Source organism: Sphaeramia orbicularis, chromosome 8 (assembly GCF_902148855.1).
Source record: "Sphaeramia orbicularis chromosome 8, fSphaOr1.1, whole genome shotgun sequence".
NCBI classification, from domain to species: Eukaryota; Metazoa; Chordata; class Actinopteri; order Kurtiformes; family Apogonidae; genus Sphaeramia; species Sphaeramia orbicularis.
Window position 1 is genome coordinate 30,150,654 of NC_043964.1, and position 19,171 is coordinate 30,169,824.

Here is a 19,171-nt window from a genome sequence, read left to right on the forward strand (position 1 = left end):
AGTGACAGCACATGCCACATAGATGGTTTGTTTTCTTTTTCTCCCTTTGTTTCCTACATCCTCACTGTCATCTATACCTCTCCTCCCACATGACCCTGTAAAAGCAAATAATATCAATCAAAATAGACAGTCTGTAGAAATCAAGAAAATTCTCAAGAGAGGTAAATAGATGGATTAATTAAATCTAAGTTAGGGATGTGATTCAATTTACTGCGACTGGTATCAGCTGATAGTGTGTTAAGCGGATTGGGTGTTGTCCAGGCAGGACTGAGCCACATTAAACACAATCTTGTCAGAAAACCATGTATAGACCTGCTGATCTCACTACACCCCATGCATTCATGCGATTCATAAGAAAGGCTCAGGGAATCTTGGAAAGATGCCACATCGAGCTTCCAGTGAATTTTTCATAGGTAAAAAATGAAACGCAATCAGGAGCTATGCTGTCCAACAGGCTTTATTTTGTAATTATGATAATGACTTCCAGCGAAGTCAACTGACAGAAGGTGCGTGACATGTGTATGTGTCTGTACTCAACACTGTGATCTAGATGAGTAACTATGTCTGACATTTATGAAAGGAGGTGAATGTGAAAGTGTTCCCGTGTTTGGAAAAACATAAAACAAGATGAGACAATTCAAAAGAAAAGGTTATATAAGTACAATTATGATTTCCAGGAATATGCTTTAACTGGAAATTATAGTTTCATGCTTTTATTATCTATTGATTTATTGTTTTTTTTTTTCTTCAAGATTGCCTTTCCCACTCTTAGGGTTGGGATCCAAAATGAGTTGCAAATCATCTTTTATTAGGTGTGGGAAGTAAAAGTTGATCATCCAAACAGAAGAACAGCAGTATTTTATGTTTGACACTGGTCTGGTGAGTTCAGACACTTTGTGCAGAGATCTCTTTATCACTTACTCTACTCTATTAAAAGGTTCAAAGGACAGTAAAAAAAACACTGTCATCATGACAATTCATAATGTATTTTGGAATGTCTGCTCCGTTTGTCAGTTGAAAAAGTTTGGGAACCCCTCACCTAAAGAATCCTGCAAGCATTTTTTTTTTTTTTTTTTTTTACTGATATGAGCAAATGTTAAAAGGGTTAGATATTCTATTCATATTCCAACACCTCAACACCAGAGGGAAGTCAAGCAAGTCAAGCACCAGAACACACTTGGGATTACCAAAACCACCAGAATGTATCCACAGACTGCATCACTCACTGAATAAAGTAAACTCATGTTTTACAAATCTGTAGTAAAGTATCGTCAAGTTTTATTCCTCAAACAAAACTCATAGCAACAAGACAACATGCAGGAAGATTAAACTGTGTATGAGATGGTGTGTGGAGTGCTGCAATAAATAATGGGGCATGAGATTCCAATATGCTGTGATGTACTGTATTTGTGTTAACTTGTCTGATGGAAATGTAGTAGGAAACGACATACACTTGGTTAAGGTACTTTTAGTGGCTTGCAAAAAAGCTATTACAAGAAACTGGGGACAGACAGAACCACTAACAAAGGACCAATGGATCACAAATATTGAAAAAATATATACAATGGAAAAAATAATACACAAACTGTGAATACAAGAAGTACAAATGGACAAAAAATGGAATAAATGGACTGATTACAGAACCTGGAATGGTGGAAGGACTGAATAATGTGAATGTAGTGTCGTGTAGTGTACCCAAGAAAGGTTTGTTAGTTAGTTTTGTGTTGTTTTTGGTGACTGTGTTTATAAAATTTCAATAAAAACAAGTGGAAAAAAAAAAGAACTGTTGTATAATCTTCACATGTCATCTGATAGTTTGCATTCCCGCTCTGTAAGATTAGCTGTTTTTAGACAGAAAACTGACAAGTTCAGATCCATTTTAAATCACCCAAACAAGGTCAGAACTGTTGCAGTTTAGTCTGAACAAACATCAAAGTTAGCGAAGATAACATTACATAACTTTATACGTTCATAAGCCTCACAGTCAAATTTATCCATGTTGAAAAAACACTGAGATTTAATCTTCAAACTCCATTCTTTTCATTTAGAGGCATGTCCAGTGGTGTAAACAACAGTGCTTCTAGCTTTTATCACTTTGTTACTTTCTTTGTCTCTAAAAGTTGTTTCTTAGTGGTTCTCATCCCACCTCATCATTTGGGCCAAATGATGTGGTGTTGGTTTTTTACCCTTCTGCCAACTTCAGGCTGAAGGGGTATTGTTATTGTTTTGTCATCTGTCCGTCCATCTGTCTGTCCATTCAACAACATAATGGCATTATCTGACGAATGCATTGAGATATAGGCATCAAATTTATACTGTGGATGCATCTTGGCATGGAGCAGAAGCTTACTGAAATTAGGTGACCTTGACCTACTTTTTCAAGGTTCAATGGCCTTGTGTAGATCTAATATCTGACAACTTCTATATATAAATGTGAATGTAATAAATTTTACACATAGAAAATCTAATCTAAATTATAGGGCAGTAACTTTCAACAGAATCTTACACATATATTCGGCCAAGAGGTATTAAAAGTACGCAGCATGTGAAGATAAGATAAGATAAGATAAGATAAGATAAGATAAGATAAGATAAGATAAGATAAGATAAGATAAAATAAGATAAGATAAGATAAGATATGACTTTATTTATCCCACCATGGAAAATATTTCATAGTTAACTGCAGCAACATACAACAAGTAATTGCAGAGAGAAAAGACAGGTAGAAAAACTGCACGAGTGAAAAATGAATAATATAAAGAGAAAAATTTTAAATGTGATGTTTATATAAATATTTATATAAATAAAGAATTTGAATGAAAAATTAAATATTGTTTACATATTTATATCATCATCATCATCATCATGCTGGCTGCACATGTACATGGTGTAATAAGGGGGGTTATGTTTTTTATCATGGGAGGAAATGGACAGCAATGTGACTCACTACTCCCTCTAGTGGTAAAACAAATCTGCTGGTCCATCGGTGTGAATAATTTCAGTTTATAGCTCTACAATCTAACACACTGGTATTTTTGGCATAACTTCAGAGCTCTTTGTCCTCAATACTCTAATGATAATTTTGGAATTTCTAAATATTTCAAAGCAGAACTATTACATTCACAAAGACTTTAATGCTAATCCAAAGACTAGTCAATATCTATGAAGATGTCTCAGAATAAATTATAAATGCCAATGCAGATGTCATTGTTCTTACAGGATAAAAAGTGATGGTGATACGGTATTAACTGTATACTACTGTATATACAACTTAAATGCGCATACTGTATCACATCTTCTGTTCTCATCGATACACATTTATCATGATGTGTAACAGGTTATGCATCCTTTTGAAGAAATACTGCATCCCTACGTTCGGTATGTGTAACCTGGTTGTGGGAGGGTAAAACGAAGAGAGCAACAGAGTGAGTGGAAGCTTCTATTGTCGTTTCCTAAGCCGATCCTGGACTGATCCGGGGTCAGCTAGAGCTGGCTTACACAGCAGCCAAGACAGGACCAGACTGGGCAACTCTCACTGTGTGGCCTCGACTCTGCCAGGATTCACACAGATACATGCACAGAAACCCTCAACTGAACACACCGAAGAAAAGAAATCCAGATACCGGACAAACAGTCACAGATAGACCCCATCACATGGAGACACAGCACACTCTAAGATGCAAAGAGATGAAATGTCCTGCTCTTAAGCCTTTCAAAAGTATATTTTTGTAGCACAAAAACTGCAGAGCCCCAGAGAAGCACAGTCATGCTGTATTGAGGTCAAGAGGCTTTGAGCCAGAAAACCTGGGCATTGTAAGCACTAAAGCGCTCAGATTATTGTTGCTTCAGCCTCTTTATTGCTGATTAATGGCACTCGTCTGAGAAAGGGAGCACGGCCCTTCTCATCACTAGGCATCTCTGCACTTGGTTAATTGGCCTAGTTAATCCAGACGGCTGTGTTCAACCCTATGTAGAGCGATCAGTCAGCCTGTCCAGTGCATGGTATCATTTGGACTCGAATAAGGGAGAGAAAAATGAAAGGCAGCAGCTGTGGCAAAATGGCATTCTGTGCTTTCTGCAAGATGGTTTCAATTAACACCTGCTACCTCCCACTCCACTGCATCCTTTGGCTTAGTCTTCCTTCCAACCAAAATGTTTATCCTTCATTTTTTTTGTTTAGTGAAGAAAACATTGTGACTTTTCAGCCATGCTATTAAGACTACATTGTTTTATCCACCTTAATCTAATTGGGTGTTAAGAACCAGTACAGGTAATTTTTTAACCGACATGCTAATACAAGCACATACACAAAGATGCAGTTATACGCCTTGTGCACATGAGTGAAGTATGATGAAAAACTAACGTGTTTCCAAAGAAAAACGATGACCTCTGATATACTGCATATCTGGTCAGCACTTCTGCTCCATGGTGCGCTAAATAACTCATGACCTTTTACTGAAGACGGCGCTATATGTCACTGAAACTAGAAATGCACAAGCTAGCCTTTTAAACTTAATTTAAACCTACAGCTCTCTCTTCTCTTCTGAAAAACGACCTCGACGTTTTGTGAGCTGCATCACTTTTATCCCATCATCTGAGCTGAATAAATAATTTGATAATATATGGATATCCACATTTAGCATAAGCTCATAAATTCTTCATTTATTCTTCTTCATGTCTTTGATATCTTTAAAGGAACAGTTACGTGTTTCACAGTAATGCCTGGGTCGTTTAGTTCAGCCTAGTAAAAATGTCATACGGTATTTTTGGTTTACAGTCACAGTGATTTATGGATAATGCAAAAGCTGCTGAGCCAAGAAGAAAACAAACTGTTGACAAAATTTAGGAGAAAGCAATCATTACTGGAGGTTCTGGAAGTGATTTGGAGCTTTGCACCCCTCTCCTCATTTGCACTGCTCTGTACAGTCGGCTGATTTCGCTGACCCCTTGAATACATTTCAGACACCATTACGCCCACCTCCCACACTCCCTCTCTGCCATCGGGTTTCTTACTAGCCCTCTCTGCTGCTACGTGAAGAGCTTCTCTTACACTCAGAGGCCTCATTTTTCACTCAGCATCATCCACTGCCACTCTGTTCCAGTGGGAACTGCTCCATTCACGCAGCCGACCGGGATCAAAGAGCTGTTGACACGATGCTTCAGCGATATTGGCTGCATGGAAACAAACTGTGGTGTCATACAGCTTGTGGATCAGAATATCATCCTTACTTAGATGTCAGTGTGCTTGATTTTTAGTTTGACATTTATTTATCAAAGCAGTTTTTTTTTCTTTGACATTTTAATCAGCAGCGTATCATGAGATGCTTATTAGATTATGATTTATTACATATTCTTTCCAGTGGTATATAGTAACAAAGTACACAAGTACAGTATACTTCACAAATGTACTCAATAGGGATACAACAGTACAGGCTATCCACAGTTCGGTACATATTGCGGGTGTTGAGTCATGGTTCACAGTATGGTATGGTTCAGACGCAGAGCCCAGCTGGAGCCCAGCTGGAGCCCACCTGTGCGCCAAAACATAACTGGGCCCTGATGGAGAGACTTAAGGCTCATTTATGCTCGCTTTATGTACGTAACTAGATACGTCCGTTTCTAACATTGTCATGCGTCACTGCCTTCATACTTCCATGCATCATGTACGTTGGAATGAGCGTTTCTCAATCAATCCACCAGAGGGCACTGCTCTTAATTAACATACTGGCCAAATACCACGAAGAACAGTTAAGATTTTTGAGAAGAAGAAGAAAGTCAAAAATAAAAGTAAAAAATAACAAACATGGCAACGACAGAGGAGGTTTTACTAACGTGGATACTAATGTTAACATTGAGATGGGTAGTTGGAAGTAGAAGGGCTGTGCTCCACATCCGGCTCTAGACGGGCTCCACATCAGTCGTCTTGTAAAGCTCTAACATGAACACGAGTTGTCTGGAAATGTCATTTGAAAATGACAAATGAGCTGTACCGCGGTACATTTTTGTACCGAACCGTGAGGGGCGTACTGTTAGGTACGACAGTACGACATGTACCATTGCACTCCTAATACTCAAGTATGTTTCAGGAGAATTTGTACTTTACAGAGTAATTTTTTATTCTGTTTACTTTCACTTTTACTTCACTACATTTCCTAAGTCAGTTGCATACTTCTATTCCGACACTTTTTTAATGCATAGTATCGTTACTAAATTTTTTAAAAATTAAGGAAATTTGGTGTTGTCACCGCTGAGATTACCAATGACTGCAACAAAGTCAGGAAGCTGATTTGTCATTGGGCCTAATCACACAATGTGCTCAAACGACGGTCCACACTCAACCCGTCAGCAATCTGTTGATGTGAGCAGCAGTGTAATATTCCAAATTCTGACTGCTGTTGGATGTTATTAACATTTACTTGTATTTTTGCTTTCATTACTTGAGTACATTTAATTGTAAATTACTTGATATACTTAAGTACAGTAAATACTAGATACTTAAAGACTTTGACGTGACTGCTGTTTCAGTTGGTGACTTGAACTTCTACCAAAGTCATTTTTTTGGTCGGGTACCTGTACTTTTACTCAAGTGTGACTTTCCAGTACTTTATAAAACACTGATTCTTTCCATTTTTCCCATTTAGATAAGTTAAAGTTGGCTTTTACTCTCTCTGTGGGGACACTGAGCCTACCGTAGACACCTAGAGACAAACTCCAGATCCATGCCAGTAGCTTTGCCAAGGACATTGACAGGAGAATTAACCTAGCATATATGTTTGTTGTTTTTTTTTTGTTAATTCATAACGGGGAAACCTGCACATCATGGTGCAAACATCAAAGCTTCACAGAACGGCCCAGTTCAACCAGGCATTGACAATCCACCAAGGCATGCATTTGGCTGTTAACAATTTTTTCTCACTTTCTCTTTGACAGAACAGAAAACTGAAGATAAAGCACTGTACAATAAAAAAAAAAAAAAAACAGAAATTTTGAGGGGAAATAAGTCCCATGCTTTCATTAAAAAAAAAGATGTTTTCAAGGATGCCGTTCAATACAAAGGTGGAGCTCAAAGAATGTCCAAACATCAGCCAATTTAAAAAGATGTTTTAAGAGATGGTTTATACACTGTATAAAACTGAAGAAGGTGTTTGAGTATTACCAGATGGTTACTGTGTTGATTGCTGTTGTTGTTCACTTTGTCTTATTGTTTACTTTATTGTGTATTCATTTCATGTTGCCTTCGAGAATGTGTGTATGTATTTATTTTTTTTACTTTTCTGGTATGACAATATAGGTGTGTATGTATAAATGTGAAGATGATAAGTGAGGTTAACTATTTAGATTTTTCATTTATTATGCTTATAGGAAACTAAAGGATAGACTGTTGTGTGGAGAAGGGGTGGGATTAAATAAATTATACTTCCTCCCACTCCTTTTCAAATGTGCGAATGAAGTCATACTTTGTTTTCATGTATATGTATTGTTTTTTAATTTTTTCTTGCAATCTGTTTTATTTCAAAGGACTAAGTAGGATTACTTTTGTTTTGTTGCATATTCGAAATAAACTAAACTAAATTGAACTGAATATAAAAGTAACCTTATTTAATTCAAATATATTAAAGTTTGTTGCAATATCATATTCCAGTTGATACTGAGCTGGATTTTTAACATCCACCAGGTCACCAGTGACTCATTAGGGCAGTGATTTTCAACCTTGGGGTCAGGACCCCACGTGGGGTCACCTGGAATTCAAATGGAGTCGCCTGAAATTTCTAGTAATTGATAAAAAATTTAAACTTACTAATAAAAATTTACATTATATAGCCTAAATGTTGCCTAAAATTACATTTATTTGCAACCTATCAGAGCAAACTATTACACGATCAAAAACAAATTAATTTTAGCTAATAAAATTGTCTCCGTTTTCAATGTCTGGGGTCGCCTGAAATGTCTAATAATTTATTTTTAAAAATTAAAACTTACTAATAAAAATTTACATTATATAGTCTAAATGTCAGCTAAAATTAATGTTTATTTGCAACATAGTATAGCAAACTATTACATGATCAAAAACAAATTAATTTTAGCCAAAAAAAAAAAAGTCTCTGTTTTGAATGTCTGGGGTCACCAGAAATTTGTGATATTAAAATGGGGTCACGAGCAAAAAAAGGTTGGGAATCACTGCATTAAGGTCACAGGAGCCATGTTTAAGCTGATGTAGTTTTGGTTTGTGTTTCAGCTGCATTTTCTACACAGATGTTCCTCTTCAGATGACGTCTAATCCATGCATATTAATCTTATGTGTCTTCTGTTATAAGTCTAACATTCCTCATGAAAAGAGTGGATGTTAAAATGTTAAATACTGTGAATATTATCCAAGCTGAAGACTACATTGGTACATTATTTTAATTGCTATGAGCACTACTTTGTTAAATATGGGCTTTTTTGTAGTTTTAGGAGCCATTATAGTAGTTTAAAGACATATATCTCAACAAAATTATACCATTAATAGCTTTTTTTTTTTTTTTTTGGCAAGAATATTTGGCTTCATTCTCATTGGCTGTATTTCCATGACAGAAGGAGTTAGTGTGTGACGAAGGTCCCCACTGGGACCCTAAGCAGAGTGCCTGCATTTTGCTGTTTTCATATATTTATGGATATGTATATGTCATAACCTTGGACACAGAATATCACACTCATACTGTAGATTGGTAAAAGCATAAAAGCTAATTATTAGCCTTTATTAATCAGATATTAACAGTCTTTTGAAGCTATTCACACCATCAGAACAAGGGTTACCAAGGTGTAAAGCACTAAAGTGAGGTATTTGTTCTCAAGATTTTTACATAACAACCCTCATCACCAGTGTTTGTTGTGTCAATTCCCATGTTTATATTTCAAGTCCTAATAAAGTCGCTGTTCAGTGGAGCAAAAAAGAAAGAGGAAAATTTGAGGAAAACCTGAATAAAGTGAAAAAGACAAGTCCGGTTTCAACATTACTTCTTTCTAGCCAAGTTTTGTTGTCCATAATCCTGTTACTTTTGTTAACACTGCGCTCGCTTTTAAGCAAACAGTTGGTGAGAAATCATGCAACCCCCTCAAACCCACACACATCCTTCTTACACTTAAAGGCAGCACTTAAAAGCAAACCTAACAGTTTTCACAATGGTTTAATTCATGCAAAGCTGTAGACCTAATTGAAAGAATTGAGTGTACTTTAGTGTGATGAATTAGTACTTTCATTCACAAGTCTGTTTCTTATTACTTCAGTGCGGTGATATGATGAAGCTGATAGTATGTTTACATGACAGACATAAGTCACAGAAGGAAAAATCCTAATGTTGGTAAATCAGACACGTGAAAAACAGATGACATGGAATGTAAGAAATAAAACCTCCTGTGCTATTTCAGTAATGGGATTTTACATGCGGATCAAAGGATGAAATTCCTTCCATTTTAACATACAAATGCCAAAGAAAACATGTTAGTAAAGTGCTGATTCTCCCCCATGGTGCCTGTTGCTATATTTTACCCGAAGAGAGCAAAGAGGCTGGGAAAGACGAGGAGGAGGCACAGGCGTGACACCTTCGATTAGGGACTGAGGTTTGACAGCCTCCTCTCCTCTCCTCTCCTCTCCTCTCCTCTCCTCTCCTCTCCTCTCCTCTCCTCTCCTCTCCTCTCCTCTCCTCTCCTCTCCTCTCCTCTCCTCTCCTCTCCTCTCCTCTCCTCTCCTCTCCTCTCCTCTCCTTATTTTCCTCCTCCTCCTCCTCCTCATCCAATCCTGTTCCTCCAGAGCTCCTTGTACATACACGTATGAAAGAAAAACCAACACCAAAGTATGGGTTTGTATGCATAAATGTACATAATGTATATGCACTGACGTGTTTGGAAAAGCAGCTAACGTCTGCAATAAATCCTGCTTTAAGGCAGGAAGTTTCCAACAGTGACAATATGTGAAACAGAGTTCATGCTCACCAGCAGTTCACCTTTAAAGCATCTTATAACCTGTGTGTGATATCAGAGGAGGAAATGTTTCATCCCATTAGCATCTTCACATTGTAACTGTAGAGAATTCTTCTTCTAGTATGTGATAAATTAGGGCAGGGCAATCTGACTAAAAGATTAAATAGAGTTGTGGAAAAACGTATTAGATCACCCCTTGTTTTCTTCAATTTCTTATTCATTTTAATGCCTGGTACAACTAAAGGTACATTTGTTTGGACAAATATAATGATAACAACAATAATAGCTCATAAGAGTTTAATTTAATAGCTGATATCTATCCATTTTCCATGTTTTCCTAATAATCAAAATCATTTAATTTCTTACTTCAAAAGCTATGGCATTGTACTGCAAAAAACATTGCTTTTAGACACTCCATGTTTTCTTTTCTGTCTGTTTTAGTCACATAATACACACAGGAGTTAGTACTTGATTGCATAACCATTGCTTTTGATTACTTTTGGTCTAGTCATTTTTTCCGCGACTGTATCTTTTAAGAAAGAATCACGATCCACAACCTGAATCATACTTTTATCATCTCTTATAAAAGGTAGGCGAGTTAGTTTTCCTCTGGTTTCTGGAGGCTCAGTCTGTGTCATGGCTTTCAATTGTTATATCTGGCTAGAAACTGTGCATGTACGTGGTATTTTGGTCTAAGATTATAACAATATTGCCAATATCTAGATGAAACTCAGTCGACATTTTCTGTACATATAGCTGCAGTGTTGGCATTAATTACCAAGACTGAGGCGGCCTAATTTGTCATGCTGGATTTCTATAATGAATCAAAAACATGTTTACACTCTAATAAAAGTCTTAATCATCTGTGTAAGTCAGACTCACTGCATTGGGGTTCAGAGGGTGGACCCTCAGCTCATAGACTTATGGTAATTCATCATTATTTTGTCTTCAGCAGCAAAATAACATGTTACACAAACTCTGCAAGTTAATGTGTACTGAAACAAAAACACTTAGGTGGACAGACACTAAAATATTGAAACAAACTCACCACTCTAGTTATGGTTACAACATATTTGTTTTAGTGTAGTACTTTTAAAATGAAAACATAGTTGTGGAAAAATTAGTAGACCATCAAAAGTCATCAAAACAATGGTTATGCAATCCAGTACTAACTCCTGTGTGTATCATGTAACTAAAACAGACAGAAAAGAAAACATGGAATGCCTAAAAGCACTGTTTTTGGCAGTACAATGCCATAGATATTGATGTAAGAACTGAAATGATTTTGATTATTATGAAAACGTGGAAAATGGCTAGATATCAGCCCTGAAATTAAACTCTTACGAGCTTTTTTTGTTGTTATCATTATATTTGTCCAAACAAATGTACCTTTAGTTGTACCAGGCATTAAAATGAACAAGAAATTGAAGAAAACAAGGGGTGATGTAATAATTTTTTCCACAACTGTACGTGGTAGGGATGCACGGATATATTGGAAGAACACTGCTATGACCAATATTAGCCTTGCTGATGGACATCAACTATTGGAGAAATCATTTAGTTGGTCCCAATATGCTAGAGCATCTGTGAGAATATCCTTTTCCTTCCCAGTATGATGGCAATATGTTGTGGTTTGACTTTCTTTTTTTTTTTTTTTTTTTTTAGATATTTGTGTTATTCAAAGATAACATCATGGGGGCATCAGAGTTCAGCTTTGTGTAATGAGGATTTCTTTGTTTCCCTGGGAAAAAGAGGAAGTAATAACAAAATAAACAAACAGAAAATACCATCAGTATCGGTGCATCCCTAAAATCTGGTCACAAATCATTTAGGAAATGAAAATTGTAAACACAGTAGCTTAATACTCTCATTAAAATTTCAGTAGTCTTGGTGCTGAGTGTTTTCTCTAACCTTATGCATAGGTAAAAAATTTGCATATTTTAATTTGTTTACAGCGGGACCTGTTTCTGGAGGTAAATAGGTAGACAGATGGACAGTCAGGTAAAAAAGGAGTGAGGTGTGAAGATGACTAAGAGCCGCGCTGCAGTCTTTTACTGGGTGACCCTCAAACCACACAACACACACACACACACGCACACACACACACACACACACACACACACACACACACAGCACCACAGGAGCAGGAAGAAGGAACACACGCTTCAGAAAACTGGCACACAATCTCTAACCCTCTGCCTCTCCCTCACTCTCCCTGTCTCCCTGCATCTTTGTCCTTGCCCAGAAATAGCAAAAATATTACTCTGAGGCTGGGAAAGTCCCCTGTGTCCATCTTAGCCACACACTCCCTGCTTTTCCTTTATTATTTGCCTTTTAGTTACCTTTTATCTGCATTGTTCTCCTCCCTTTTTTCTCAGTATGACTCCGTTTTTTTTCCCATTCTGCACAGTTAAAAGATTTAACTAGGAATTTTCCTCACAACTGATTTGAATAAATGTAATAAGATAAGGAAGATAAAAAGGAGGAGATGATGCAAAGAGCTATAATAAGAGACCTGCAGCTGACACAATCGATTGCAAAGGTATAACAGGTTATTTGTTTACTTAATTATTTTGTAAAATGTGATGGCAATGACAGCAAATATTAACCCGACACCATGCATCTTAGTTTTATTTAGTCTTAATACTTGTACCCACCAGCATCATACCTAAAGTCAGCTCAGTCTCAAAATCCTCAAGACTGATTTCTCTAAAACCTTTCCCAAAATAGCCATTGGTGTAATCAGCTCAGAATTCATTAAGCACAGCTGGGGCGCTGAGACACATGAGGTGAATTCCCCTAGGGGGCATCTTTCCATCCAGAGTAGACGTCGACATACTCCACATACACACAATTAATTTACTCATCCATTCACCTTGAGTGTGAGACAGGAACTAACGGACACTAATGTGTTGTTATGGCAACATATGCTTCAGGTAGGTAAGAAGCACAGACGAACAGAAGGGTTAAATGCCTGATGTCGGAATGTAGGTCTTCTGTCCAGTCTTTTATATAAATCACGGGTGCGCTATATATTATAGATGAAGGTTCAAGCTGCCATCTTTCACCCCACAGAGCACTGCTGAGATAAAGCACAGGCTCGTATCTGAGAGGAAAACACATCCACGTATAAAATACAGGAACACATAGTAACAGTCTGTACAAGGGTGAATTAAACCAGGACAAAAAGACTGTTTACTCCGAAGATGTTGTGAGATCATCCTTTCTTGAACTTTTGTGCTGTATGAATGATTTCAACACATTGAACACAAAATCAAGTCAGCGATGTGACTACTCTTTTAATTCTGAAAATTGATTTTAATGGTTAATACAATGGTTGACTCACCATGAAGGTAGTGTTGTCAAAGTACCCATTTTTGAAAACATCATCATTTCTGTAGCCAAAATACTACAACACAGTACAACTGATGTTTCTTTTCTTTTTGCCACCAAAACTGCTCTCTTTTTATTTTTCAGATTGCGGTCGATGACAAGCAAGGCCAGGGCCTGCTTTGGTTGTTTGGTAAATTGATCAAGAATGATGATGATTGGTCTCTCCGTGTGCATGCAGAACCTACATGTCACAGCAAGTCAACCCACAAAAAAAGCAAATCATCTTTTATGAGTCAGTCACAGAAAATGACATCCAGGAGTTTTCTTTTATTACTGAGCACCAAAACAGCAGAAGAAGATGGATTATGTGTTTGGATTAATTTGTCTTGATGGATGTTGTATGTCCTGCACTGTGACAACTGCAGATACAAACACTGAAACAGCGATGCTGACATGGTGTCTTGTGCAGCACTAGGTACAGCTAAATAAGAAGAAACATAAACACTATCATTATACTGGGGACAAAGTCATCTCATCACAGATGTTCCAGAACACTGCAGCAAGTTACCAGCATGTTCACTGTGACACTATGAGCCAGCCGTTTACGGCATTTTGTCAAAAAATCTCTGTCTCTGTTCTCTGTACCATTTTTGGAAACTGCACAGACCTCAGTGCTTTGACTGCTCCTGCCACTTTGTGTTATACAAACAGCACAGACAGATGCATCCCCACAAACGCTTTTTCTTTTTGAGGGAAACATCCTTCCAGCATCTCCATCGTCCCCTTGCCTCTTCAGTTTCTCCCTCTGAGACTTCAACTGCTCTTTTGCCTTTGTTTGTTAAAACATAGATTATGAGGGAACAGCATGTGTCATCTTATTACACTGTTTTGTGTCTCGGCAAAAACACACAGGCAGCTCCCTGACAATTAACTACCCACTCTCAGCTGAGTAATGCCGCTGAGCCTCCAAAAAGACCCCTTTTTAATGTCACCAGATGACATTGTGTTATGCAAGCAAAACATTGTGACATGATCCGTTGAGACAGTCTGTTAAAGTCAAAATATTGCACTTGTGGTGGTCACTGCTCTACTGGGGTAGAATGTGTTGTGAACTGGAGATTAAACAGTCTAACAACTTTATGTGCTCCAAGGTGTGATCATCAAGTGCTTCTGATTGGAGAGTTTACTGCTCCATTCATGTCTACATCCAAGCAGTCTTAACCTTATAACGCCAAACGTATCATATTTGATACATGAGTTTTGAAGCCCTCTACATGATCAGTGTGATATTTTTTTTCTTGAAAAACCTGATGTGTACAATTAGATATATGAAATACACAGATAATCCACCAGGGGGGAGGAATTTGTTCACCAGAGGCCTTTCCAGTGGCACTACAAGATTGTCATTAATGAGGAAGGAGGGAGAACTTTGATGATTTTGAAAAGGAATTACCAATTTGTTAGACATGTTTGTGTTATATTATGTTTTTGTTTGTTCAAAATTAATAATAATATTTGAGCATTGAGACCCGATGTATCAAATATGATACAAAACTGAAACCCATACATGGAAACTGATATTTAAAAAAAAAAAAAAAAAGAAACTGGTTGTTCAGAAGGACCAATAAAGGCTTCAGTTTCAAAAACCTGGAATTTTCTGTCAATGATTTAATGGTTCAGGCTTTACAGGATCAAAAGAGTCCCAACTTCCCCACCCAGACAGGTCAACAAGTAAATAACTTCACCTACTGAAACATGTTCTATTTGCTTCAAGGCTTTAACGGAAACTGAGAAGGTGCCAAGCTCCCACGTTGAATTATCACTTAAACTATTCTTTGGAAATAACAAATGTTTTGGTTTTATGGGTGTTATAAGGGGGAGTACTTGCCTAGGGTAAACCAGTGATAGAGATTTGGCACAGAGTGAGGGCCTAGCACTGTTACCATGGTAACCTTGGCACACCACCGTGGCATATCTGGCAAGACTTTACAGTAGATAAAGAAAAGAGATCAAGAAAACAGAGCTGTTGGTCCCAATGATTTTCTGACAGTACAGGTTGTGATTGGCACCCTGGTGCTGTTAACCTGGTGCACCAATATTTAAGGGTGTGTGTGAGTGTGTTAGTGTGTGTCTGTGTGTGTGTGTGCCTAAAATGGACACACAATGCAGCTCAGTCCTCCTTACTTAACATATGCTTTAACACAAAGTGCCTCTAACCCAACACATAAATCATTTGCTGCCGTTCCTACCACTGTCATCTGTTCCTTCTCACTCCTGGTCCTCTCTACCTCTCTCCAGCCCCCTCCCTTCCCCTTTTACGTGAGGAGTTTTAAATGAGAACTCTTTGTCTAGCACCCAGACTGTGGCAATCCCCTTACGTTGACATAGAAGAAGGTCTTGTGTCTGTCTGTCTTCAGGGCTGCTAACTGGTAGACAGATCCAAAACCCTGTTGGGCATGGGCTGTTAAGGTTCTTCAATTCAATTTGACAAGCCAGCAAAGCAGGCAAAGAATAGCTACAGCCAATATCCGGACATTGTGCAGCTTTGGCGGTCGTTAAAATAGCATCACATGCGTATGTGTAGTGGCGTTCCTAGTATGAGGTGGAAATGTTGTTTCTACATCAAATAGCTTCTCAGCAGGTAAGCGTTTTTTTAACAGATAGTGGAGTAGTATCTTCATTTTCCTGAGCATTCCTGAACGCAGCTCTGAGATAAGATAAGTAATAAAATAAAGGACAAGTAAGTAATGGTACCGATGGACACTAACCTATATGAGCAGTATATGAGAAACACATGTGATAGTGACATTAAGGAATGATACTTGTTGACATTTAAAGGAGAGTACAGGACTACAGATAGATGGCCTGGAGTTTGCAAGATGACATAGAGAACCTGTAACTGCACCACTGAGCATGAAGAGGAACTGAGGTTAACCCTTTAACCCCTAATGTGTCTGTGTTGCTCATTCTGTATGTATGATTTATCTTAAATATTCCTAAAAATTCAACCGATTGTGCAATAGGAAAAATTTCAAATGTGAGAATAGGCGTATTTTCCATAGACATCTGAGCATGCTCAATTCAACCCATGCTGCCTGTGGAACACAAAGCAGTGAGTGAAACCGGCTTGCTATAAAAAAGATGGTTTGGGCTTTTTTTTTTTATCTTTTCCATGTCGTTATTTTTTTTTTTTACTGTTGTTTTGCAGTGTTGTAATTTTCCCTTTTTTAATGTGTTTTTATTGAGTTTTGACTGCGTGACTGGTTTTTGGAGTCTAACCAGGTGCCAAAAAGCAGGTGGACTGATTTAGAAAAAAGGAGCCCAAAAACAAAAACTACTGGGACAAAATTCAAATGTTCCAGTTCACAGTTCATGTTCAACATCCTAAATCTGTTATTGATGTACATTCTGAGTGCCTTATTTAGTAAAAACCTGTCAAACTTCAATTCATCTCTTTGTCTTTTTCTGTTATTCCACCCTGTTTTGACCCTAAAACACACAGTAAAGCAAAACCACTGAAGAAAAGGAACACAAGCACATACTCACAGCAGCTTTTAAGACACTTCCAGACAAAAATTCACAGCAACACGTTTCATTGAAATAATGTCTCACGGGTGAAAAGGTTAACTAAAACAACACAGAAAAATATGTAGCCGGGAGCTTAACCACCAAATGATTCTCTCAACTTCCAAGATGTCATAAGAACACACATCCAGATGACAAAATAAGATAGCATAATCACCATCCAAGCTAATCTATGCCTCAAGGTATCAACTCCTGTCTGCAGGCAGTAAGTATGAATAAACTCATGTATGGGTGAGAGTGTAAAATGCATTCATTCATTAACGCACTTAATCCTCTGGAGCCTGTTTCAGCAAACATCAGGTAAAGGTGGGGTACACCATGGATGTGTAGCCAGTTCATTACAGAACAGACACATAGTAACGAACAACCATTTACACCCATGTCCTTTTAACCTATTAACTGATCAACTTAATAAATGAATTAACATAAGTCGCTGTCCATTGACCCTCAAACTGCACGAATATAACTTGCGCACAAAAATTTGCCTGATGGAAAACCAACTATTTCGCAAAACTTCACACTGGCAAGAGGTGGTTTTTTGAGTGTAGCGAAACTGGTATATGACGCAAAACTGCAATGGAAAGAGCTTTTTCCGCAACTAGAGTCACGTGAATTAAAAAAAATGGATGTTGACGGGTGTTACAACAAGTGAAGAAGAAGAGTTTTAAAAGAAACATGCCATGGTATGTGTGGACTAGGGCTGAACGATATGGACAAAATTTCATATCTCGATATTCATGCCAGATATCTCAATATCAATACGATACAATATGACTACAGGTTCAGTGAAAACCAGGCATTTTTCAGAAAAATACAAACATCGTAATACAAAAGAATGTGGAAAGTGCAGTTTTATTTATAAGAACTCACTGCCAGTCATCAATATTAACATAAAGTACGAATAAATTAAATTTGTTGTGACTTCCAGAGCTGTACATGCAGGGCAAGCACGGGGGAAATCTATATCGTTTATATCGTTGCTTTTTCGATATTAATATCTTGAATGTTCATATCTAGATATCGATACGATAATATATCTTTCAGCCCTAGTGTGGACACACCAGGAAACTGAATCATTTTTGAATTTAGTACGAGATAGAGGGTTAATATACAAGAATAATGAATATAGCTGTAAATCAACATGATATCTATGTTCGTTGCCATGTTTATGGAATGACTTCTCGCGTCATCTCACAATAATTAACAAATCATCACATTTTTGATTTAATGGAAAAACTGACTTTATGCACTTCTGTTTTTTGACACTTAGTAAATATCTGTAAAGTTCTGCACAGATGTGTCATGCCTGCAGCCAGACGTTAGTCTGGTTTTGTCTATCTTTTATGTTTTGTTTGTCACTTCCTGTTTTATTTTGTTAAGTTTCCCCTCATGTGTCTTGTCTGTCGTCTTTACTTCCTGTTCCCTGATTGTTCTGACCTCTTACCTGATTACCTGTCTCCGCCCTGATTTGCTCCACCTGTGTCTCGTTGTCTTCCCTCCCTTTTGTGTATTTAAACCCTGTCTCTTCCCCCTGTCAGATGCCAGTTTGTAACTCTTGTAGTTCTGACCAGCGTTTTGACCTCGTTTGTTTGTTTGCCTGTTTTTTGACCTGTTTTTGGATTCCTCGGTTTCTCGTCTTCTGCCTGCTCCCTGTCTGGTTTTTGTCTGCCTCTTCTGATACCTGGTTTTGACCTTCTCGCCCTGACTACCGGTACGTGAGTTTTTGCCTTGTCCTTATGTCCTGTTGCCCGATTGTTTGCCTACCTGTGTATGACCTGTTTCCGTCCTTGACCTCCCTTTGCTTTTCCCTAGTCGGGAAAAACACCCCTAACACCGCTCGGGGAGACGGGCTTTCGCCCTCGATCCGGAGGACGAATCAGAGGAGGATATCACCAACTATTATCCTCAAGATTCTGTCACTGATCATTATTTTTCACGTGTGTGTGTGTGTGTGTGTGTGTGTGTGTGTGTGTGTGTGTGTGTTCAATAAACCTTTTGAACTATATTTTTGGTGTTTGAGTTCTGCATTTGGATTCTGTGTTTGTACTAGCACCATTACAAGATGTCCAATGGAAAAGCCACTATGGAGCTGGGCGATAAGGACAAAAATTTAACCTTCATGGATGATTGGCAATTTTAATTGATTGTTTCCCAGCAACAACAGAACTCAAAGCATTAATTTTTTCTAACTATACTGTACAGGACTGGAAAAGCACATTCACAATGAATATATTGCGAGAAGCAAACAGGTTGACATTTAATTTGTTGCTGCACTAGACAGTTCTCTAGAGGA

General features: G+C 37.8%; 1 protein-coding gene across 2 annotated transcripts in view; it reads right to left on the bottom strand.

The window, feature by feature from the left end:
• Positions 1–19,171, bottom strand: part of prkcab (protein kinase C, alpha, b) — a 179,167-nt gene that overhangs the window by 149,533 nt on the left and 10,463 nt on the right. The gene's annotated exons all lie outside the window — the stretch shown is intronic.